The sequence below is a fragment of the Nuphar pumila genome, chromosome 8, assembly GCF_984573655.1.
Source record: "Nuphar pumila chromosome 8, dmNupPumi1.hap1.1, whole genome shotgun sequence".
In the NCBI taxonomy this organism is placed as follows: Eukaryota; Viridiplantae; Streptophyta; class Magnoliopsida; order Nymphaeales; family Nymphaeaceae; genus Nuphar; species Nuphar pumila.
This window is the reverse complement of record NC_143256.1, coordinates 109,643,869-109,670,053: the sequence shown is the minus strand read 5'-3', so window position 1 is coordinate 109,670,053 and position 26,185 is coordinate 109,643,869.

Sequence of the window (26,185 nt, the reverse complement as noted above, 5' to 3'; positions counted from 1 at the left end):
AAGCATGTCCGCTCGTGCCACTAGGGACACCCCCAAAATGTTTGGTATCATATGTTAAAAACAGAAAGAAAAGTCTTGGAAAATGGTAGGGTGGCGATTTTGTGAGCAGGAAAGACCCACAAAATCGTGAAAATATTGGATATTTTGAAGGCTTTTGTTTCTACTTCTATGTTTTTTTATTCCCTTCCTACCATTTTTGTTGATGTATAGGGCCTCACACGCTCATGTTTGCAATGAAAATCAAATTTCCTATTCCTGTGGGCATAGGTTGCATTAGTTGAACCACATATATCTCTCTCTCTCTGAACTTTGTTTTTTTACATGGTATCAAAGCCTCTTAAGAAAATGAAAGCTGCAGTTCCTTTCTCATGGCTTCCAGCTTTTTTGAGATCCTGATCTATTCGTACCCTACATCGGTCAATGTTTCAAACTTCGTCACCCTCAAACTTAGCCCCCACAAACTTCCTGCTCTGGAAAATACAGGTCATAGCTCTTGTAGAGAGTCACTACCTTCAAGGATTCTTTACTAAAGAAATGCTAATGCCTAAATTGTCTATCTTCAAGACAGGCATGAGCCATGTTGTGTAGGAGGAAGTTCCAAATCCCTCCTCATCTTAGCGCAGTAGGACGTTGTCCGAAAATGTCTTCGAAATCATGGTCGGCCTGGAGATGCCCATGGAGATCTGGACATCCCTTATTGAGTCTTTTGTGCAAGACTCGCAGGAGCGCGAGTTCCACCTGACACAAAAGATGACATACATGAAGAAGGGCTTCAATACTCTCACGAATTACATTAGAAAGTTCAAAATGGTTTGTGATGATCTGACTGTCATTGACAAGTTAGTAAATGATAAAGGCCAAAGTTTTTTTTGGCACTTGCAGGGCCTTAGATCGAGATATGATTCCTTTGTCACTACCATGCTAAAGCTGCATCTTCTTTTGCACAAAAATTATCCCTCTTCTCCAAAGTCATGAGGCGAGGACAAACATGTGTGATGGTGACTCCCAGCCCGAGATAGCCTTTTATGGCCTAACATGTTCATGGAATATGCCAAGGCAGGTTTAGTTTGAGAGGAAGAGGTTTTACTCAAAGTGCCAATAATAATTGAAGGTCAAAAAATGGTGACCAAAATAAGGAAAAATTAATCTGCCTCCATTCCAAAAGAATCTGACAAACAAAGAAAGAAGATCTTGTTTGTCAAACCTACAACAAACACAAATTTCTTTAACTGCTTTAATCATTATTTCCAGGCAAATGATATCCCTCAAGCGCTTGCATCCCTGATAGTGGCTGACAATCAGGACTCTAAATGGTTTTCGGACACATGCAATACCTCTCATATGAAGAGCAATTCAAGTAAATTATCCAATTTAAAACCTTATAATGGTAAGGATTCTATTATGGTCAGAAGTGATGAATGCCTAGCTATTACTCATATGGGTGAAGCTAAAATTAATTTCACACCATCATCAATAATCTTGAAAAATATTCTTTATGTGCCAAAAATTAAGAAAGATCTATTTTCTGTTAGTCAATTAACTTTAGATTATCCTTATTTTAAAAAAAAATCTTCTTTTGCATGTATTGTGTGATAGCCGCCTGTAGCAGGAAGAATAATTTATATACCCTTGATGCTGGTCAAGCCGCCTTCTTCTCTACCAAATTCATAAGTGTGTCTGAAAGCAAGTGGCATGATCGACATGGCCACCCAAATATTGAAGTTGTTTGATATTTATCTAGAAACCATCTTATTAATATTGATAATTTAGAAACAAAAAATAATCATTTTATTTGTAGTAGTTGCCAAATTGGTAAATCTTACAAACTTTCATTTATTTCCTCTGACCATATCTCTAATAATGCTTTTAAGAAGATTCATTCTGACTTGTGGGGTGCAGCCCCGGTTAAATCTAGAGAAAAATATGGATCGATTTTATGTGATCTTGATGATCACACTAGGTTTACTTGGTTTTATTCCCCCCCCCCCCCCACCCCCCCCGCCCCCCCCCCCCCCCCCCAAAAAAAAAAAATCTTGTCTTTAATTGTTTGTTTATTGTTGAAATTTCATTAAATGCCAATTTGATAAAAAAATTAAAATTTTAAATGCACTCGTGGAGGAGAATTTGAAAGTGATTTTTTTCTGAAATATTTAGATAACCTCAACATAAAATGGCAAGTCTCATATCCCAAGACTCTAGAACATAGTGGAGTTTCAGAACGAAAACATGAGATTATTACAAAACTTGCTCTTACCATGCTTTTTTATGCAGGAATGCCGAAATGATTTTGGGTTGATGCTTTTTTGAATGTGATTTTTTTTAATAAATTGTTTACCTTCATCTACTTCAAAGATAAATTCACTATATTTTAAGCTTGTTGAGAAGCATCTTGAATATTCTAACTTACACATCTTTGGTTGTAGATGTTTTTCATACTTACACACTTGCATGGATATGCTAAAACAAATTTGACCCAAAATCATTACCTATTTTCTTAAGATATAGCATACAATATATGGGTTACAAATGTTTTAATAATATTTCATATGCTAATTAGGAGCCCTCTATGAATGTGAAAATCTAGAGGGCGATTTTGTTACTTTCAATGACAAAATATAATTCTAACCAACTTCATGAAGAATCAGTCAAACTCTTGATTATGATCCAAGTCAATATCATACAAATTAATCATAAGCATTAAATGACTAACCTGCAGGAAGAATCAAATGATGGAAACCAAGAGATCGGTAGAGAATATTAATAGGAAACAACAAGTGAGGGTTATCAACATGTAGATACAAAACCCCAAACCAGCTACCTCAAATCACCAGGGAACCATGTTCTCATTGATGCTGCTCCAACACTTAATGAAGAGTCTAAAACAACTCATCAATCTAATGGTAATGAGACTACAACCCTCTTGATGGGCCTAGTCAATTAAATCAATTGAATAGGACTATGACCACTCAGGCTATGTGAGGTATATTCAAACCAAATTTCAAATATGTTTTTATTCATGAAATTAATGCATTATTTCTCTTGATTATTCAAAACCATCTGGTATAATAGAGGGTATTGCCACCAAAAAACAACCATATAAATATTCATTATTTTATGTATTTTATTTTTCTCTTTCATGTCTTAACTTGGCCTATCCTAGGTGGTCAATCCTATAATACAACGATTGGGTGATGAACACGGAGTTCTTATACCGGCCTATGCCCGCGTACTCTGTTTAAGCTAAAAACAAAAGAAACAACTTTTCTTACTCTATAGAGTTTTTGGCCCTACCCTATGAATCTCCAGGTAGGCCTGTCCTCATAACCTTTATGGGGCAGGGACGAGACACACATAGTCCTCTAACATCATAATACCCCATGAGGTTTGTACCATATTTTCTTCTTCAAGGAAGACATGAGATCGATACAGACCCAATCATCTCTTTGAGATCAGGATGGACCCAGTCATCTCTGAAAGTCTGATTTCATCGGTACCTCATTTGAACCCATAGTCATTGGGTTATCTTTTTATTAATGTCATATGTTACATTCCAATACCATTTTCTCACAGGATAACCCTCTCATGCCTTTATGCATGATACATGTCAAATTTAATTCATACCCTCATGCATGATACATGACTCATTCAAATATGCTTTGATGCATAATACATGTTATGATTTATTCTTGCCCCTGTATATGAATCATTCAATTTAAATTTATATGCTTGATACATTTATTGATTACATGGCATACTTCACATGCAAACATTTGCACAAACATTTAATTTAGCTATGCATTCATATCAATCATGTAACATTCATTTCAATGAGGCATACACACACATATACATACAAAAAGTATTTCATATTCAACTATCTAAAATCATGTCAAGCATGATCTTCTGAACCACAATAAAAGAAAACTTCTATTCATATATATTCAAATCATGCTCAGCATGATCTCCGATTTGCAATTATTATTTGTGCGATGTTTTTGCATCCATTTCACTTACCATGGGTATTTACCTGATTTGCCCAATACATAGCAATTTATGCGCTTTGGATTTTTACCCGCGTGCGATACTTAGCATTAAGTATCATTTAATTATGGTATCTGCATGATAATTTGCATATTTTTATGGTACATATATTTAAGTATTTATACAATTCTAAATTGAATTGATATGTGTGGAAATCACACTTACAATGTGTGTGTTAACATGGTTAACTACGTACATTTATGCTTGCTCACATGCATTTTTATGATACTTTTCATATATAATCATAACCATGATACATTTATGTATAAAATCATTTTGAAATATAGTTTTAAATACACATGATTCATATTTGAAACCCCATTCAAAACTGCTTTTAAATTTAAAATTTTTGCTCTCTAGGACATTTTACTGAACACTCAGCATGTGACACAATTCCTAATGTATAAACTAAATTTCTAAAATTATAAACATGTATTACAGGATTAAATAAACTAATTTAATTATGCTAATTACTTACTCATTACATTAAATAACTTAAATCATGGCATAATCAACTAATTAGGCATCTCAAAACCTAATTCGATGAACATGATACTACATTACATGTATCATTCAACATAATGCTAAAACATACTAGATTGACATCAAACAACCTAATTACGCATTCTAAGAGTTTAGTTTAGGGATCCTACCTTCATATATTTGATAAATAGGTGTGGCAAAACTCAAAACTCGAAGGGGTTTCGCGAATTAAGCACTGAATTGCCTGTTTGACAATTCACTAAACACTTGGTATGCGCGTGCACACCAAGTAGAAAAATAGTAATTACAACTAGTTCAGACAGGGCACTCTTTCACTGACGAAGAGTGCTACAGCACAACACGAAGTCTGATAGAGTGTTGGGAAGCGAATCCGCAATGAAAACAACACCAAACAAGAATTGGGTATGGCAATTTCTTTGAAATCAACCCCAAACAACACAAAAAACATCATGGCTAGCTGGATAACTGTAGCTGGGTGTCTTCTATAGTCTGAACGCAAATCCAGGCATCTTCAACAGTGGCTGCAAGCTATCCAATGCTGAGAATGGCACAAAAATTGAGAAAATCCTTATTTAGGAAAATCGACAAGAAAAAAACTTTAAAAAATAGAAAATCGATGGTGGAGATGATGAACACAATACCTCTATATGTCAAAGGGCATGTGGGATGGCTTAGATTTGTTGGAACATGATTCCCAAGGCTGAAATGATGCAAATCCCAAGAAATTTCAAATTTAGAAAAAATCGACAATGAGAAAAAACTCAAAAAGATAGGAACAAGAGAGGAAGAAGGAGATGGTACTCATCTTCATGTTGTAGCAAAAATAGCTGGCATCAAACCCAAGAAAATCTGGCATAAATCCCTAGGCAAGGGGATCGGCTATGGAAAAAGAAAAGAAGGGAGGGTTTCTTTCTCAAAAACCCAAAAGGAAAATAGGGAAATGGAGGGTCAACCTTGGCTAGAAAAGAGGAGAAACTTAAGAAGTGTTGGGTGCCCTAGTGGGCCCTACATGACCCATCTATGCGCCTATTCCAAACCGGGTGCAATTCAGATCTGGTTTGGATCTAAATAGGCTCAAAATCCTAAATCGGGTTATGAGTTGAATAAATACCCAAAAATAAAAATATAAAACTTATACACTATGTATATTTTTATTAGATAAAATTAAAATAATTAGATTCTTTTTAGTTATTAAACATCCCTTAGAAGCCCAACTTGGATCGACCCATTTGGGTCCAAACCCATACGGATTTTGGGTCCATATTAAAAGTCTCTTTCTTTTTCAAATTAAAATCTTATATTTTGCTAAAACAAAATAACTATTCTACTCTAAATAGTCTATTGTTTTAGTACTTCTGAATTAATAAAAATATTTGATTTAAAATATCTTACTTAAATTATGTATGACCAAAATACCCTTTTGATCACAAACTTTTAAAATCAAAACACTATGAAAACACTTTGACAAATCATAACTCACTAAAAAATACCAATTATGCTCTTATTGGAGTAATTAAACCTGTAAAATAAATGAGATTTAAAAGTTAGAAACACATTTATAACTTAGATAAAGATGATTTATATATTTATTTATAATCCTAAAAAGTTTACAGGTGTTACAAAATTGCTGATAGATCATGCCGTCAATAAAAGAGAATTCAACCTTCTTGGGCAATGTATTGTATCTCGTAGAGGAGGAAATATCGAGACAACTTTTTCGGGACTGTCCTTTCACGCCTGAATGCTTCAGTCCAGTGTGGCGCTTATCCCCTCCCCAATGGAGCTTGGGGACTGATCTCAGTGAGGTGCTGATTGCCTAAAAAAGTGGCAAAAAAATTGTCTTTACTTTGAGATGTTTCGTGTTGATTTTATGGTCCCTAATCTAGATGCAACGAAATGCTAGGAGTCCTACGGAGGATCACCAGAACTGTTGCACAATCGCCAATACAGCTCTACGTGAGCTGCTCAGAATTCGCTTCAAGTGGCCGGACATGTCCGAGCCTTTTCTTCTTGATCTTGGGATGTAATTGCTATATACAGTGACATGATCTCGTCACTCTACGATGTAATCCTTTCAATCTGGTAAATATAATCTTTTTTTTTTCAAACAAAAAAAAAAAAACCCATCAGAGGCAGCTCTGTCAGTAACACCGTCAGAGCTGCCTTTAGTACATCTTAAAAATGAACGACACCAATCAAAACAGTGAACAAACTCATTGTGAGCAGTTCATTTTAAACAGTTCTGATGCCGTTCATCTGAAACACGAACGGCATCGAAAAAAAGAGTGGGGCCCATCCTAGTGATGGACATCTCATTCATACAGGTTTTGGATGCCATTCATCTAGAAATCAACAGCATCCAGAAGTGCCCATGGTAACATGCTTCTCACTGATTGTTAGAAAAAAAAATATAATAACAATGACAGGAAGCCACTGATGATTATGTTAGATGAAGTGGAGCAAAAGACTTACTTTTAATTTCTTTAGTACCTTTCACATGTTTGTTTTATAGGTCCTTTGGTAATCATGGAAAGCTGTAGGAAGGTATTAAAAAGCATATACTTTACCATACACTTTATTCTTTAGATATCTCCATCATCCTTGCGTCCAAAATAATAATCTTTAACCATTCGAGAGTAGTTTCTCTTAATCTTTTTGAATAAAATAAAATAATATATATCTAAAAATAAGAGTATAGCAAAAAGCAGGAGTAGCTTGTTATTACGGGAAATGAGGGCATGCCTACTTTACTTACTCCATAAGACAAATTTATTAGCTCATAAGCTTTTCAAAAGAGAGAGAAGCCATCATATGAGAAGCTTCTTGCGATAATTGTAGTGCAGGATCTTCGGGATCAATGCTTTGTATCTTGGAATTAGTTTGCATATCGATAATGATTTTTTCTTTTTTCTTTTAGTTATGTTTTTTTATTCCTTCTTGGGAAGGGGGTTGGGTGGTTGGGGGTGTGGGCTTGGTGATGGTAGGAGTGGAAATAAGATGCCGCTCCATTCATACTTCACGTTGTTATTGTGATGTGGGCCTCCATAACTGCATTTAAATTGAGGAATACAACTCAATGTTCTTGATTTTTATCGTTAAATAGGCAGGGTTGTAATACTTACCTTGAGGAGTGCAGCTTTTCATATCTTGATTTGCTTCAGCAAGCAACAATGCACGACCACCGCCGTGGTTACTCTTAGTCAGCGGTGTCCTGTTTCAAGCTGAAGGTGCAGGATCGAATCCCGCTGGTGTATGGGACTGCTGTTGCTTTATCATGGTTGGGGCACATAACGCTGGGTGGTCGTATCCTCATCCCGGAGTTTTACCTTGCAGGGAGGTGGGCCCATTAAGCGACCCTGTTCTCGTTGAGGGTTTGCCTTCGTCATAAAAAAAAAAAAAAAGGCAAGCAACCATGCACGAACACATGCAGGAAAATGGGTCATGCATTTCTTTTTTTCTCTTTAACTGGAGAAAAGCCATCTTACTCATTGAGTTCATAGGCATAAAAGCCCCTGTCCCCTTGTCCACCAGAGAGTACATCTAGCTTTGTCCCTGTGGCAAGGGACGTGCAGGTGTGGGCTTCTAGTTAACTTCCATGCCATGCAAGTATTTCTACAAAAATATCAGGTGATGAGTTTGAAAATTGGTAATGTGACTTATGGCTCTTGATTTGATACCAAAAAATGTTTTGGGAGATACAAAGTGGAGTGTATGACTTGGTTCATTTCCAAAAGTACGATAAGGAATGCTGGTGGTATGAAAATGATCAGGATCATTTTAGAAATAAAAGTGGTAAGCCAATAATTCAGTCCTACAACCAATTTATTGCATCAAAAAGCTGTGCATCTTTTCTTTGCAATGTCCCGTATGGTACCTCAAGTCCTTTAGAAAAAGGAAGAAAAATGCTATGCATCCACCCTGTCGAAAGTCTTCAGTGGCACAATTCAGCTATGTTTGTCAGGGGCAACTTGTAATGTCACCAAGTTGGTGAGTCTTTATGAGTTTGAAATCACTTGCAGCAAGGTCAAAGCTGGGTAGATTCCCGAGCAAGCAAGAAGGACAATATGCGGTGGGCGATCAGGGAAGGGGGTTTTCTTTGACATAGCTTAATAAGAAAATCCTCTTAATAAGATAATCGAGCCAAAAGTTACTGTGACTCAGATCCATGAATAATAAACAGGGTTGTCAAAGGTTCAGGGTATCCGGCCCATTGTGAAGATTACAGATCCTGGGTCTACACGGCTGCAAGAGAAAGACTCTAAGCAGAATGAAAAGTTATCAAATGATGACAAGTCCAAGATTGAGAAAGTTTCTAAAATATCAACTATTGAGAAGATAAGTTGATGCAGCTAATCTAGAAGACCTCAAGGAGAGCGTGTTGAAGACACGTTCCAAGAAAACATATAATCGGAATAGAGTGCAAAGACCAAGATCACACCAAGCATGAGGAACCCGAAAGCCACCTGGAGAGCACTCGATCATATGCAAGAGAGAGGGTGGTGTATGTTCTCCCCCGATGATTCACTGAATCCCACGTCTGTGTTTGGGGGTCTGAATGAGCACCATGTATACAAGCACATGGGGCTCGTATTCCCGTGTATGTTGACATCACTTAGCATTGAAGTCTAGTGTGGTTGCAAAGACTCAAGTACCCTTTCTTTCTATTCTTCTCATAAAACGATGGTTTGAGAAAATGACAAAAATGCCCTTCATTCAAAAAAGAAAAAACAAACGGTTCAAAAAAGGACAAACATGTCCTCCATCCAGAAAGTTGAGGATGATGTTGACTCTTCAAAGTCTACACAACGAAACGAACCTTAATCCTTTCACCGATGGTGATGCGGCGAAACGATGGTGAGCCGACGATCCGATGGTCATCCAGCGAAACGAACCTGAGCCATCAAAAATGTATGTTTGAACTTTTCATCGTCATCTTCTTCTTCTTCCTTTTCCATAAAACACTGTAAAACTCTCTCTCTCTCTCTCTCTCTCTCTCTAGAGAAGAAATCAAGGAAGGCAAAGAGTTCCCCCCTGGAGAAGGCCATGAACATCAGCCCTCTCACTCTCTCTCCCTTCTCTTTCTACTTCTGTGCACATCTAGCAGACAATCCTACATTGCTTCATCAAACACCGACTGACCTGCACACTGACTGTAGCATCGTTCAACTTGATGAGTTGTGGAGCCTGATTCATAGTTTTTGCCCTTACAGGAGGGGGTTTGGGGGCTCCTCTCAGCGTGGGTAGCATCATTCAACTTGATGAGTTGTGAAGCATGATTTAGAGATTTTGCCCTTACAGGAGAGGGGTTCGGGGGCTCCCCCCCGGCACGGGTCCCGTATAATTTTTTTATTTTCTTTCTCTCTTTTAACTATCAAAAAAGAGCAATAAAGCATTTTGTTTAATCGTGGGGCTCATGTTTCCTTCGGTTGTTTCTTGCTAGAGGTTTTCGTAACATCCCTTCTCACGATTTTTCTATTTTTCTTTTTCTGTTTCTTTCTCACGATTTTTTCAATGACTCCCCTACAACGATTTTTAGTGTTGTCGGGTCTCCAACGAGCCCTACAACGATTTATAGTGTTGTTCGGTCTTCCAACAGCAATTTGTACTATTGTCGGGCCTTTCTACAGCGATTTGTAGTATTGTCGAGCCTTCCTACAACGATTTGTAGTGTTTTCGGGTCTCCAACAATCCCAACAGCGATTTATAGTGTTATTCGGCATTCCAGCAGCGATTTGTAGTGTCTTCCGAAAATCACTATAGCAATTTGTAGTGTTATTGGGTCTCCATCGAGCCCCACAGCGATTTATAGTGTTGTTGGATCTCACTATAGTGATTTGTAGTGTCTTCCACAAATCACTATAGCGATTTGTAGTGTTATTCAGTAAGCAAATCGCTACCCGAATTAGGACCAATTTGTCAGGGCCATATCTCCCTAACCGGAGGTCATATTCCAAATCCGTAAAAAGTGGTGTCTTCGTTATTGAGTCTAGTTTATTCCTGTAAATTTCCAGTGATTTTTATGGTCATTTCATTTCCTATTTTAACTAAAAATCAGACCCCTATTATTTTGTGTTGTGCAACCCAAAAACACTACAAATCATCAGGCTCCACAATACTACAAATCGTTGTAGGAAGACCCAAAAACTCATCAAGTTGAATGATGCTACCCATGTTGGGAGGAGCCCCCAAACCCCCTCCTGTAAGGGCAAAAACTATGAATCAGGCTCCAGAACTCATCAAGTTGAACGATGCTACCCACGTTGAGAGGAGCCCCCAGACCCCCTCATGTAAGGGCAAAAACTCAGAATCAGGCTCCACAACTCATCAAGTTGAATGATGCTATTCACACTGAGAGGAGCCCCCAAACCCTCCTTCTGTAAGGGCAAAAACTCTGAATCAAGCTCCATAACTCATCAAGTTGAATGATGCTACCCACGTTGGAAGGAGCCCTCAGACCTTTCTTCTGTACATGTTTGAAGCTTTGAATCCTCTCGAGAGAAAGTTGTGAGTGAAGAAGAACCATCTTCTCCATCCCACTGATTTTTCCACCTCGTTGGTTGCTGCCCTAGACGGTTGTTCAACAAGGAGAATGCCAAAAGTTGACCTTGCCTAAGGTCTTGTTTACGTGTTGCACATGTGGGTATTGTTTAGACAGTGTATTGATCATCAAAGATAAGAAACTCGCCCTACTTTGTTTCTAATATTTGTTTCCAAAACTCTATTTTGTAAAACATGCTAGATCGAATCATGTTTCTAAATCCTGTGATATGAAGTATGAGTGAATGAACCAAGTTCGATTAATTTTAAGCTTGAGTTTATTTTTACCACTCTAATTGTGTCGTTCTGAATTTCAGCTCATTGATTTCATTTTCTTAAAAAGTGCTATTTAAAAGTCTTTCTATTTTGTGATTTTCGATGCATGTTGGATTGTTTCAAGTATGAATGTTAAATTGAATTTTAGTAAATTTGATTGCATAATTGTGGAATTGTAACATCCCAAAATTTTGGAATTTTTTTTTTCTTTTTAAAACAACGGAAACAACTTCTTTCTTTGGGTTAAACATTCTGGGCAGGTTACAATATAATCAATTATCATAACTGAATTAAAATGTAAACATTAAGATTTAATTCAGTTTTAATAATTAAAATACATATCAGAGTATTTTGATAACAATAATTATTTTTCCAAACCTATCCATGAGAAAAGAAAAGGCTAGCTCTCGATGTCATTCAAGCATTCTACATCCGCTCTGCAGTTGCACATCATAATTTACCTAAAACCTCATAAAATGGGTTAGACTCGTGCAAGCCTGATAGAAAATAATGTACTCGCAATAAATGCACGACATGAGAATACATTCGAACATAACTTCATAAATCAATCATGTAACACATATCTTAGTAGACAATAACCATAAAATTCATGCTAGCAACAAAATAGAAAGTCAATTTAATGCACATTTATTTATGCTAAGATTTGCATCAATACAATAAATTATGCATATGCACGAACATTTACGAAATGCATGACCATATACAATATGTATGAACTTATCATTCTAGTGCTATGAGTCTTTCATGCATGAGTAAATTCTTATCTTCAATTACTATTTTTTTGATTAAATGATGCATGTTATGTTCTTTCTATATACAATTCACAATTTTGTTTTACTTGCCAATATTTGTCTATGGGTACAACACAGACTCTCCTAGATAGAAGTATAACTCAGGTTTGTATTTTCAAATAATTGTGTCTTATTAACCTGCGTGACGCTCCAACTGTGCATACTCTAGAGAGAGAATATAATTTTATAGAGAGAGTTCTCAACTCCTACAATCTTGATATATCAGATTTTTCTTATGAGTCTTACCTAGGACACCACAGACAAATCATGGTAGGTCCCCTGTTATTGGTCCTATGGATAAGGGACAAAAGCAACCTTCTATGCTAAGCCAAATATCTCACAGAACCATCAGTACTATGTTTACTCTCTCATTAAGTCCCAAGAGAATTAATTTAATTTTAATTTTTTAATTAACACTCTTGTTAATCATGCCAATGCAAATATGGAACTACATTCAGAGTTCAAATGCAACAATATTCAATGCAATCTATGCATACTTTTGATTAGTCTCTACCATAAAATCAATACAATAATACAATCATTATGTATTTATACAGTCAAGGTAGGCTAATCATTGGTATTTATGTATGCTCAATTCAATCAATAATGAAATGCATTCATTTAACATGCATATCAGTCCAATATCCAATTTAAGCATCAACAAACAAGCTACAAAAAGTAAAATACAACCTGGCATTAACACATGCCATACTGAGTAGTTTGGATCCCTGTTAACCCAATTTTGAAAAACCCATCAAAAATCACAAGTACCGAATTTAACTCTCAAACTTTTACTGAGATTACTCTATCATCTTAGAAACACAGTCCAAGAAATAGAATTCCAAATTCATTGTAATAAAATCAGGAAACTTCCGCTACTGAACCCTATTTAGAAAAAATATCAGACACATCCTGTTAACTGCAAAAATTTAATCCAGTTTGAGGAATTTTTCAAGATTTACAGAAAAATCTTTTGACAGAATTCTTTTTACAGAATCTTTTTATACATGTTATCTTTCACCTAGATTTTTCATAATTTATTTTGATCAGTTTTAATTGGGGTTTTAGAACTTTCAAAATTGTTGGTCAGAACAGTCCTGCTGACAGGACCAAAAATCTGTATTCTGTTGCAATGGACGTTTTGCCTAAAAAAGAAACTAAACGGGACAAAATAAGATTCTAAATTTAAACCCTGAATGTGTAGAACACTTTAATACTTTTATTTTTATTTATTGACCTTATTTTTATAAAGATATTAATTTTTTTTTAGACTAGTAGGAACAAAAAAATGAGAACTGAATAACCAAGATCCAAACTCATGCAAGATCTATTAAGCACGAACAATAAACATGGCGAAACTCATACAATCATGATTTTTAGATGCTCTAAACACATTTACAACATCATACAACAAATTTTTGATCATATTTAGATTAATCTTGCTAAAACATTAACAAACGTAATCCAAAAATCACAAAACCTTCATGAAATATCCCAAATACAATTTCATTTGTGCAAGAATCATGAGACATAAAAACATAGAATCGTGAATTATTTATGCAATAACATGTTGTTTAATCATGCTATGCATGTCCTAATCTATCATATATGATCATATTAACTTTCTTTATTATAAAACATCAAAACCCTAAAATGTTTTTGGTAAAACCTTTTTCAAAATTATTTTTGCATATTTTTAACTAAGATCTATGTAAGAAACATATTTATAGCATCAAGATCCATAGAAAAATACTCAAAAATATGCTTATATATTCATTATTCATACCGAACAATCAAATAAAATACAGATCTATCTATTCACATGATTTTTGTTTTTTAGGGTTTCAAAACTAATCTTTTCCAAATCATTTTCTCAAAATCAATTTTCCAAAATACCGTTTTGGGTTTTCAAAAATCTTTGTCATGTAGATCTAATAGCTATAGATGTTCTAGGCAAAGATTACATGAATATTCAATCCTTAGATCATAAAGAGGGTATGCTAATGCAATCCGAAATCGAACATCATAAAAGTAGAGATTCTCTATCAAAAATATACTTTTTGCAAGGATACCATCTTTTTTTTCTCCACTTGTACCTCATTTTAAGCTAGATTAAACCTTCACCAAGGTGGTTACAAGTCTCTAATAGAGGTTTTGACTTTTCTAATGGCTTGGAGGAGAAAGGAGATGTGAGAAAGAAGAAGGGAGAGATGCACATCCCTATCATGAGGGCCTCTATTTATAGATGAGTCTAAGCAAAAGTCCCATCTCTAATATAAGAGATTAATATATATTATTTTTTTATTAATAAAATAAGTAAATAAATTATGGGTCCTAACTTATTAAATTTTGAAATTGATTAAGCTAGAGAAGAAAGGTGGGGTCTTTTTACCTTGGCTTGGGCTCTAGTGACATGGTAACCTTCCAAGAGGCCTATAGACCCAAAGACTCAACAAAATTTGATGTTTAAATAGTTAATTTGATAGCTCTTAAAATGTAGATAATCATGGTAGTCTTAGATTTAATCGTACACATATGGATTGGCAAAAAAATTTAGTTGATGCTGAAAAACATTGATTTTTGACCTACAATTAGGCATAAACTTTAGTCGATGATAAAACACTCAAATCAACACTAATTTAGACGTATAGATTGTTGATTTTGATGCTCTTAAAATGAGTAACGTTGAGGTCAACTTTGATTTAATAGGTGAGTCACAAATCAGCTGAAATTTTTATTGAAACAATAATTACATTTTTTAGAGCATCACACCCTATGGGTCTAATCCAATGAGATTCGATCCAAATATCTCGAGTTGTATTCAATACAATCCATCCGTAAATTGATCCAAATGTCATAGATTATATCCAACCTAATACAGTCCAATCAATTTTAAATAACCAAATTTTGAACCTTATCTAAGTTAGAAAACCCAAAATAGAGGCTGATCAATTTTAAAAATTGCATTGTTTTTTAACCAACTCATAATCGATATCACCAAATTTGATCTTATACGAGATCTACGGCTCGTAACATACTTAACTAGAGTCCTAGTTCAATTTAAACTTTTGAATTTTGCCTAAATTTAACCTGATTTTAACTCAAATTTAACTTAAATTTTGCTCACATTTAAAAGTTAAAATAAACAAAATTTACAAGTGTTACAGGAATATTTGTCTCTTTATTTGAAATTAAATAGATATATATATTTTTTTTTGTTGAAATATTTAGAAAAATTTATGTCAAAATTTAGTTTTAGAGGCACTCACCAAGTGTTCGGTGAAACGCCTCAACGAACTCAAGTGTCTTAATTAAGTTTGTTTTCTTATGGTGTTCATGGATTAATTTAAGAACATGTTTGCATGCATTTTGTTATTGCTTTTGAATCATTTAAGTGTTCGGGTTTACGTTTAAAAATTCAACCATAGTTAGTTTCTTTTGATTTAGCCTAGGTTGTGTGTTTAGGTTTAGTCTAAGGTGCATTTGCACTTGTTAGCGTTTATCAAGTTTGTATAGAGCACATACGATCGTTGTATACATTGGTGTCATATTCTTGTCCTTGGTTGTTCATTCACAAATTTATTTCTAGTAGGCTAATATACCGTTGCGCTTACGCTCAAGAGGGCTCCCTAGTACTTAGTTTGGTTTAAAGCATCGTCATTAATAAAACTTCGCATCAGGTTGGTATCAAAGCTTGACTTGCCAAGTTTTCCAATTAGGCATGATCCATGATTGTGATGTCATGAGGAAAGCGAGGTAGAGGTCTACACATGAAACAAGACGAGGATGATGTAACTCAAGAACTTCATCGCCAAAACCCGGAGCTTTGCCATCAAATGGATGTGTTGGCACAACAAATCACAGATCTATAAATTAGACGAAATTGTAATCGTAAAGAAGTGGAATAAGAGTGTTTCTTTTCTAGTTTCATGGCCTCTTCTCATAGAATGCGTAGTCCAAACCGACTTGACAACTGGCCGTAGGAATTAAATTCAAAATTCTCAAATTTTTTGAAACCTATACCCTGAAAGAGGTTATTGATTGATTAAAAAATGTGAATGAAATCATGGACTTCAAAGAAGTCCTAGATAACAAGCAGGTAGGACTCATTGCTATGCACCTCAAGGGTAGGGCAACCGCTTGGTGGCATCAAGTTAGACAGACTTGGCACAACCAAGGAAAAGCACCCATCTCCACATGGGCACATATGGAGCATAAGCTCCAAACCTAGTTCTTGCCCCCATAATTACCATCATGAGTTATACCAAAGGTATTAGAATCTCAAGCAATATACTTGCGGTGTTGACTAGTATATCAACGAGTTCCATGAACTCATGGCATGTAATAATCTCATAGAAGACGAGGAGCAACTCATCTCCAAATACATTGAGGGTTTGAGTTTTCAAATATAGGATATGCTGAACTTCATCGATTGTTGGATTGTATCTGAGGCACATCAATATGCCAAACATTGGGAGAAAGCACTTCAGCGTAGGACCACAAGTAGGACAACTCCTATGGCCAAGGCTTCCACATGAACCCCACCTCCACTGCAGAATGAGGCCGACCTATTCATGGAACTAGCCAAAACAAGCTCTCATCCAACCCCATCCCTTAGTTTCGTCCTTTAGGAATGAGCAAGAAGTGTTATATTTGTGTAGGTATGGGACATAAGGCATCTGAATTCTGACCTAGGATGCTCTTTACTGAAGACGTTCATGAAGAACCATTTTAAGAGTACGAGGGTGAGCCTATCTATGATACTGAGATCAATGATGAGTGTGAGGAAGAAACACTCTATGCTGATAAGGGAGAGTCTTTGATCACCCGATAGATTCGCTTAGCCCTTAAGCAAGATTTCAGTGATCATTGGTTACGAACCAACATATTTTATTCTGCTTGCATAATTGGAGGCAAGGTTTGGTGATACATTATCGATTCTCAATGTTGCAAGAATGTGGTTTGAATTGAGACTATGATGAAGCTTAAACTAGAAACACACAAGCACCCCAAGCCTTATCTGATGTCATGGTTGCAAAAGAGCATAGATGTGAAGGTTGATAGGTAGTGCTTTGTCAAGTTATCTATTGGCAAACCATATTTTGACCAAGTATGGTGTAATGTGCTCTTGATGGATGCTAGTCACCTCATTTTAGGTGGACCATGGCAATACGATAGGTTGGTTACTCACTATGGTCAAACAATTATGTATTTATTTTAATTTGAGGGAAAAAAGATAACATTAGCTCCCTCTAAGGACCTACCTACATCTTCACCCAAACGTAGCACATCTGAACCACCCACTGCTCTGCTAGCTAGGCATGAGCTCAGATCCTCATTGACCGGGGTCACCATTTGCTACCCTTTTTTAGCACCTAACCTTGCACCAAAATAATGTGTTATAGATCCTCAGGTCCAACCTCTTCTAGATCAATTTAGTGACCTATTTCCTGAGGAGTTTCCTGTAGGATTGCCCCTTTTGTGTGATGTCCAACTTCAGATAGACTTACAACTTGAGGCATCCCTACCTCATATGCCCCACTATAACATGAGTCTCACTGAGTATGAGGAATTTTGTATCTGGGCCGAGGATGTGTTATAAAAGAGGTATGTGAGAAAAAGCTTGAGTCCATGCATTGGTCCCAAGAAAAATGAAACTTGGCATATGTGCACAAATAGTTGAGCCATTGTTAAGATCACCGTCAAGTATGGGTTTCCTATCCCTAGGTTGGATGATCTGCTCGACCAGTTGGTCGAATCCAAATATTTTTAAAGATAAATCTTCGAAGTGGTTACCATCAGATTAGAATTAGGCTAGAAGATGAATGGAAAACTGTGTTTAAGACTAGAGATGGTTTATATGAATGGTTGGTTATGCCATTTGGATTGTCAAATGCATCATCCACTTTTATGTGTATCATGAATGGATAGATAGTTTTTAGTGGGGGTATTTCTATAGATCTTACTAAGATCAAATCTATTAGAGATTGGCCTACTCCCACCTCCATCACTGTTGTTTGTAGCTTTCACGGGTTAGCATCTTTCTATCAGATTTATTCCTCATTTTAATAGTATAGTTGCACCACTCACTAATTGCATTAAGGGTAAAACTTTTCAGTGGACACCTCAAGCAAGCAAATCTTTTGAATTACTAAAATCTAAATTGTGTTCTGCTTCAGTGTTAGCACTTTCTGGTTTTGATTTTGTCTTTGAGGTGTCCTGTGAAACATCAGGAGTAGAGATAGTAGTTGTTTTGAGTTAAGAAGAAAAACTTGTTGCATACTTTAGTGAGAAACTGAGTGATGTCAAATTAAAAAATATCACATATGACAAAGAATTTTATGCTATCATTTGCGCTCCTATGCATTGGCATCATTATTTGATTCATCGTGAGTTCATTTTGCACACTGATCATGAGACATTGAAATTCATTAATGGTCAACATAAACTAAACTCACAGAGAGCCAAATAGGTGGAATGCATGTAAGAATTCACTTTTGTTCTAAAACATAATGGAAGTATGATAATGTTGTCACAGATGTTCTAAGTAGGAAATGTTCATTATTGACTACCATGAGGGCTTTTATATGGGGTTTTGATGAGTTTACCTCTCTGTATGCCAATGACACTTGTTTTTCCAAAATCATATATGAACTGTCATAGGGAAAACATAATGAATATATCCTAGTCAAAGGATTTTTATTTAAGGGTAATCTCTTGTGTATTCTGGATTGCTCATTACATAATAGAATTATCATAAAATTATACAATGAAGGACATTTTGGTAAACATAAGAGAGTACAACTTATCTCTAAGTCATATTTTTTTACCACAATGCATAGAAATATCATTAGTTATATGGATAGATGCAGGATTAGTCATCTAGCTAAAGGGACTGCTACTAATGCAGGGTTGTATTTTCCCTTACCCATCCTTGAGCAACCATGGCAAGACATTAGCATGGATTTTGTTCTAGGTTTACCAAAGTTTGTGCATAACGTAGATTCTGTGTTTGTAGTAGTTGATAGATAATAAAAAATGACATTTAATTCTTTGTAAAAAGATCATGGATATATCTTATATTGTTGATTTATTTTTTAAAGAAATATATAAATTGCATGGCATTCCTCAGACCATCACCTTTGATAGAGATTCAAAGTTTATAAGACATTTTTGCAGAAAACTATGAAAAATGTTGGGCACTTCACTTCACTATAGCATTATGCACCATCCACAAACTAATGGCCAAACTGAAGTTGTCAATAGATCACTCGGGAATCTATTGAATGCGCTCGTAGGTGACCAGCCTATGTCTTGGCCTAGCATTTTGTCTCAAGTCGCATTTGCTTTCAATAAATCAGTTAATAGATCTATTTAAATGATTTAGATGGCTCTCAAACCCGAAATAGGCCCAGGCAGGTCAGATCTCAAATCCAGACCCACCAACTAAGTAAGAGAAGGGAAGGAGGTCGACCCTTCACCTCCTCTTCTCCTTTTTTCCCTTTCTCTTTCACTCCATCGTCCCCTACACCATTCCTCTTCTTCTCCAATGCCTTTCTTCCTCCTCCAACATCTTCCCACCTCCATCATTCTCCAATGAAAAAAATCTCCCTATCTTCTTTAAAACCATAGGAATCCCTAATTTGCACTAGACTTGTTTGAAGCTTTGAATCCTCTCGAGAGAAAGTTATGAGTGAAGAAGAACCATCTTCTCCATCCCACTCATTTCCCCACCACATTGGTTGTTGTGCAAGGAGATGGCCAAAAGTTGGCTTTGCCGAAGGTCTTGTTTGCGTGTTGCATGTGTGGGTGTTGTTTGGCCAATGTATGAATCACTAAAGCTAAGAAACTCACCCCACTTTGTTTCTAATATTTGTTTCCAATTTTCTGTTTTGTAAAACATGCTAAATTGAATCATGTTCCTAAATTCTGTGATATGGAGCATGACTAAATGAACCAAGTTCAATTAATTTTTTGTAAGTTTATTTTTGCCAATCTGATTGTGTGTCTATCTAAATTTTAGTTCATAGATTTCATTTTATTAGAAAGCGCTATTTAAGAATCTATTTATATTTTGTGATTTTTGATATATGTTGGATTGTTTTAAGTATGAATGTTAAATTGAATTTTTAGTAAATATGATTGCATAATTGTGGAATGTTTGTATCTTTATTAAAAATAGAATATATATATATATATGTCATGATTATTCATGTTGAAATATCTAGGAAAAATTATTTCAAAATCCAGTTTTTGAAGCGCTCACCAAGTGCTCTGTGAAACGCCTCAATGAACTCAAGTGTCTTAATTAAGTCTGATTTTTTATGGTGTACATAGATTAATTTAAGAACATGTTTACATGTGTTTAGTTATTGCTTTTGAATCATTTAAGTGTTTGAATTAATGTTTTAAAATTCAGCCGTAGTTAGTTTCTTTCGATTTTGCCTAGGTTGTGTGTTTAGGTTTAGTATAAGGTGCATTTGCACTTGTTAGCATTTATCAAGTTTGTTTAGGGCACATACAATAGTTGCATACATTAGTATCGAATTTTTGTCCTTGGTTGTTCATTCATGAACTTAGTTCTAGTGGGCTAATATATGCTTATGCTTGCACTCAGGTAGGCCTCCTAGTATTTAGTCCAGTTTGGAGCATCACCATTGATAAGACTTTGCATCATAAGCAACCAACTCAACCGGCTCACCTATGTTGCTAAAGATGTAGTTTCCAAAACTAATTATAATTTTTCAAAAACAAATTTGGTTTTGCCTTCCTTAATTGTAGCAGGCTCTCAAGGGCTTGAATCTGTTGGTAGGGATGCATTTGAGTTGGGTTTACACCGAGCTTGGGATGGCTTGACTTGAATTGACCAAAAAATCTGAATGTTCAAGCTCAGCTCAAGCTCGAGGTGCGCTTGAACAACCATTGCCTAGGATCGGCTCGAGTTGAACTCTAGCAAAGCTCAGCTCATTTCGAGCTGAACACCTTTATTTTTATTTTAAAAAGTTTTTGAAATTTATGTCAAAAGCTTTTTGAAAGGGAGGAAGATGGTGAGATTTGAACCCAGGCCACTCCAAAGAGGATCAATGACTTACCCGTTAAGGTAAGATGTCTCTTTGTAAATACATTATGAACAAAATACATACATATATAAAATCTAATTTCTTTATATAAATATGTGAGCCGAGCTTAATCGGGATTACCGAGCTGAACTACCTATTCAAGCTCGACTTGTTTGTGTTCTGAGCATGAACCCTTGTTCAAGCTTAGCTCATTTATTTTTTTAAACGAGTTTGAGCCAAGCTTAAATTTGTCAAACCCGAGCTAGCTCAACTTGTTGTGCATCACTATTTATAGAGAACTAATGAAGGCAATGAGAGAACCTCAAACTCTATCGTGAGAGAGAGAGAGAGGATGCTTAGCAATGGATGCAAATCACCATTGACCAAACCACTATAATTCTGATGTGACTGTGTGTGTGGTTCCTCTTTTTATCGATTTTCATGGTATCAGAGCCTATTGGCTCGCACCTTAAGATTCGTTATTGTGAATAGCTAGTTGTATGTGGCTCATTTTCTATCATGTGCTATCTGGTTTTTGCCCCATCGCCCATTATGTCAATTGCTCCTAGTTCAACATTCAAATGAAACACCTTCTCCTTAGTTGTGTCGATCAAGTTAGGTTGTAATATTTTTCTTTTGTGGAGAGCAAATTGAATATGTGATATATGGTCATGATCTCTTAAAGTTCATGGGTGGCTCCTTCTCGACTCTAAATCAATTTGTTGTTGAAGGAGAACAATCCAAGCCAAACTCCGAGTAGGTCATGTGCAATCGTGTTGACCAGCTTGCCATAAGTTGGGTCAATGCTACAATTACTAAATCTATACTTGGTCAGATCATTAAGATCTTAACTAAAATATAGGTGTGGATTGCGTTGGAGAGGTCCTATGCTTCAACATCGACTTTGTATGTTCTTCAAATAAAGAAGGATCTTCAAGATGTTAAGAAGGACAAATTTATAATATAGTACCTAAACCATGTTAAGTTTCTTGCAAATTCTTTATGTGTTGTTAATGAATCGACATATGAAGGTAGTCCAGTTCAATATTCGTTGAATGGTTTGTCTACTGACTACAAGAGTTTTATCACATTGTGACAACTTTTTAAAACCTGCCCACTTTTGACAAGATTTATGATTTTCTCAACCAAGAGAAGAGGCAGCAAATGCTAAATCATAAGCAACATCAGTTTGAGTCATTCTCTATGGCCATTTATGCTCAAAGAGGTTGAGGGTGTAACAATTACCGTGGACATGGTAGAGGTAGAGGTGGACCAGGCCAGTTTGGCCAATTTAATCAGATTTTTCAAGGTTCTAGTAACAAAGATAACCAAGGGTAGTCTTTTCGCCCCCTCTGCAACGTGATGCTCAAGTCATTCGCCCATTTTGCGGGTGCAAAAATCATACAAACCACACATGTTATGATATTGCTAAAGCCTTTGCAACCTTAGCCATGAATCACATATGCAAGATTCTGCATGGTACTAGATACAAGGGCTGCCCATCATATAGTGTTGGATGACCATGCAATGACCAGCAAAATGAATATAATAGATTAGAGGGTATAATGGTGGGCAATGGAGTTAGTCTTCCTATGGCCAACACAAGTAATATTCCTCTTGACACTCAAGTACATATTTTTATAATTAAGAATGTGCTTCATGTTCCCGCAATTAGGAAAAATCGTGTATGTGGCTAAGTTCTCTCGTGATAATAATTATTATTTTGAGTTCCATGCTAATAGTTTTTGTGTGGAGGATCCAGTAGTGGTGGACGCTATCCTTGGCCGGTTCAAGAGCATGGTAAATCTTTGGGTAGTGAAGAATATTTTTCTTTATTATTGCATGCAAAAGACATTATTGGTGCAACATGTTTTGCTAGTGTTAAAATTTCTAAGTAGATATTACATTGCCGCATAGGTCATCCTAATTTTAGAGTTTTGGAATTGCTTGAAAAACATGGTTTATTTTTTAATGGTGATATGAATTTATGCTCTAGTTGCTTGGAGAGTAAGATGCATAAACAACCATTTGAAATTTTTGATTTTGAGTCCAAGGCACCTTTAGAGCTTATTCATGCATATGTATGGGTCTCGACTCTTTCGTTATCTGGTGAAGGTTATAAGTATTATTTTTTGTTAGTTGACCATTTTTCAAGATTCTCTTGGTTGTTTCTCTTAGCAAAGAAATTAGACACCTTATCATGTTTTGAAATTTTCAAAGTCATTGTTAAGAAGAAAATCAGAAACAAATTAAATTTTTTCATAGCAATGGAGGGGGAGAGTTAACAAGTGTTGCTTTCTCAAATTTTCTCAATAAAAGTGACATTAAATGATGGTTGATGAATAGTTTCATGGGTTCAAAATTTTGGGTGGATGCATTTAGAACTTTTACATGCCAAGCCCTAACTTCAAAGATGAGAAGTCTCGATATGAACTTCTTAACCATGTTCTTGGCTATGATCATGTCAATTTGTTTCGGTGTATTTGATATCCTTAGTTCCATATTAAGTTCCAAGTTATCACCAAAAGTCTAAACCTTGCATTTTCATTGGATACATGACTAATTATAAAGGGTCATGTGCTATGATCCGGTATATGGAAAATCTTTTATCTCAAGGCATGTGATATTTGATGAGTCTAACTTTCTTTGCTATGTATCAAAGAATCCTTAGAACAAGAGAGGTTGTTAATTGGATCCAAAACTGAGTCTAGAGTCCCATCCAAGATCCAATTATAAACCAATCTTTGAATTCAGCCCCTATTTTCAAACTAGTCCAAAGCAATGATAATCATATTATTCTCTACCCTAAAAATTCTATCCAAACAGACCCAATTCTTGTTGAAATCGGTCGTACTAAAATCAACCTCATAGCTGAACCAAAGTCCTTAACTAAATATTTAGAATCTTCTGTTGAAGAGTCCATTCACAGTCCTACCTCAAGTTTAGGTTCTTCAGGCATAAATCTCATTACAGACCTGTCCAGTTAAAACCCTCTTCAGACTCATCACATGGTTACTAGGTCTCAGAACAAGACCTTAAAGCAAGGTTTTTATGTCAACCAAACACCTTATTTCCATTATGCTTTTGAGTGAATTTATAGTAGAAGAAAATGAACCTAAATCCTTTGACTAATCCAAAAGAGATAAAAAATAGTGTCATGCCCTAGAAGAGGAAATAAGTGCTTTATGTAAGAATCAAACATGGTCCTTAGTGTCATCTAGTTTTGCTAATAATATGGTAAGGTGTAAATAGATCTACAAAATCAAAAGGCTTGCAGATAGATTTATTTCCAGATACAAAACCAGACTTGTTGCTAAAGGTCGTAGTCAACAAGAAAGAGTTGTCTATTTTGATACTTTCAGTACTGTGATCAAACTCACCTATGTTAGAATGATTGTCTCCATTGTTGTGATCTTAAATTGGCTTATACATCAACTTGATGTTAATAATATTTTTTTCATGGATATCTTAAACAAGAGGTGTATATGTGTCAGCCCTCAAAATTTTAAAACGACTGATTTCTTAATCATGTGGGCTCTCTATAGTTTAAAACATGCTCCAAGAGCTTGGTTCGAAAGGATGAAGTACTATTTAGTGCAATTGTGTTTTATTGAGTCCAAATCAGATTCGTCTATGCTTATTAGTCATAAAGGGGAAGAGAAAATGTTTGTCTTGATCTATGTTGATGGCATTATTACAATCAGTAGTTCACGTGATGAGATAAAGAATCTCTTTGTTGCATTTGGTCAAGAATTTCCATAAAAGATTTTAGTTATTTGCATTATTTATTAGGCATAAAAGTTATTCAGGGTGATACTAGTATATGCCTAACTTAGAAAAAGTATATTACAAAACTTTTGTTTAAAACTGACATGGTTGAGTGTAAATCTATTACTACTCATGCTGCTTTTAATATTCCAATTTCTAAATTCTTCAATGAATGCATTAGTGATCCCACACAATACAAAAGTATCATTGGGATCCTACATGCAGTATGCTATGTGGTGTAAGTTTTATGAAATAAATTTTTAAAGATATATTTTGATAAAATGTTTTGTTAAAGTTAGACACCAAGTAATAAAAACCGACTCACACTAGGGTGAGATCTGGGTCAAACTCAAGGAACGGAGAAAAACTTTGTATTTCACAGAAATGCAAGCTTTATTGCCTTTAAAATAAAAGTGAATAACTAATCAATATGAGAGTGCTACACTTTGTGGAGGGCCCAAAGAATAAAAATAAACACATGCCTTATTACAAACCCAAATAAAAAAATGAATAAACCTAAGCTAAAAGAAAAGAAAAGGGTCTTCAGTTGCTTGAGCTCTAGTCCCTTTGATCTTCACAACTTATGTTTCTCACACATTTTAATATGATTAGTACTTAAGGGCTCGAAGGGCCTTTTCAGGGGACATTTTGGGGGTCTCAGAGGGTTCTTCGAGGGTACTTTTGAGAGCTTATTGCACGCACAACCGCTCCCCTACAAAACAGAAAGACAAAACACATGAACAAACAGAGAAAACTATACCAAAATCTAAGGTTAGTTTTATCAAAAATCAAGAAAATAAGACTATCAAACTAATCTAACAAACTTAAAACAAACTTTGTAACAAATAACTAAGTAACAAACTAAATAACAACTTGAAACAACTAACTAATTATTTTATGGAAAATGTTGAATCATGACAAACAACTAATTGGTTCTAACTACTTTTCAACAACTAAAACAAATTTTAAAGAACACATGAATTTATGCCTAACTAAAAGAAGCTTATGAAGACATGTAAATATGGTCTAATTAATTAAACTTGAAATTCAAATAAACGGAGCTAATAACTAATAATAAATTAATCAAATGATGACTAAGAACAAGAAAATCGTACGGAGCTACACACTAATTATAACAAACTATTTAACTACAACTCCCAAGTAAAACATTGAATCTAAACTAACTAT